Source organism: Acyrthosiphon pisum, chromosome A2 (genome assembly GCF_005508785.2).
Source record: "Acyrthosiphon pisum isolate AL4f chromosome A2, pea_aphid_22Mar2018_4r6ur, whole genome shotgun sequence".
Lineage (NCBI taxonomy): Eukaryota > Metazoa > Arthropoda > Insecta > Hemiptera > Aphididae > Acyrthosiphon > Acyrthosiphon pisum.
This window is the reverse complement of record NC_042495.1, coordinates 106,883,317-106,884,150: the sequence shown is the minus strand read 5'-3', so window position 1 is coordinate 106,884,150 and position 834 is coordinate 106,883,317.

The window sequence follows — 834 nt, the reverse complement described above, 5'->3', positions numbered from 1 at the left end:
GTATAAAAAATAGAGAATCGGACATTCCCGAAGTATGTGTAATTTACCACCGTTTACTGGTCTAAAACGTTTGAAAAATACGTGAGCCCCCTTAATTAAAGCTGTTCAAAGAAATGAGTTTGCTAATGAGATAAAATCTATGCTTAACGGAGAAGCAATATCGAGCAAGAGTAAGTTATTTCGTCTGCGACCGTTTTTAGATAAGAATAATATAATATGCGTGGGTGGACGATTAAAACATGCAGCATCAATTTCGATTTTCCAGCGTAACCATCAAATAATAGTAATTTCACGAAATTGTTGTTATGTAACGAGCACGTTACACTAATGCATGGAGGTCCACAAGCTATGTTATCGTCGGTAAGCATGAGCTATTGACCAATTAACGGTCGAAATTTAGCACAAACCATGGTAAACAAATGCGTTATTTGCTTTAAACAAAAACCTATTATAATGCAACCGATAATGGGTGATCTGCCTAAACATCGAGTACCTCCAGGCCGCGCGTTTCCAAGATGTGGAGTAGACTTCGCCGGGCCCTTTATGGTTAAAACTAGTACTCGAAGAAATGCTCCAAAAGTGAAGTCTTATGTAAGCGTTTTTATTTGTTTAGCTACGCGAGCTATACATCTCGAGCTCGTCAGTGACCTGAGCACCGACGCCTTTATACGCGCATTAAGAGGACGTTATACCTGCATGTGTTGTCTCCATCTTACAAGTGCGTAACATAGCAAATCCTATGCTCAGCAGAACACGTGTAGCTCCGTTGGCTTACAAATTAGATTGAATTGACCTCTTAACACATTTAAAGGTAAGATTATTATCTAGACAACC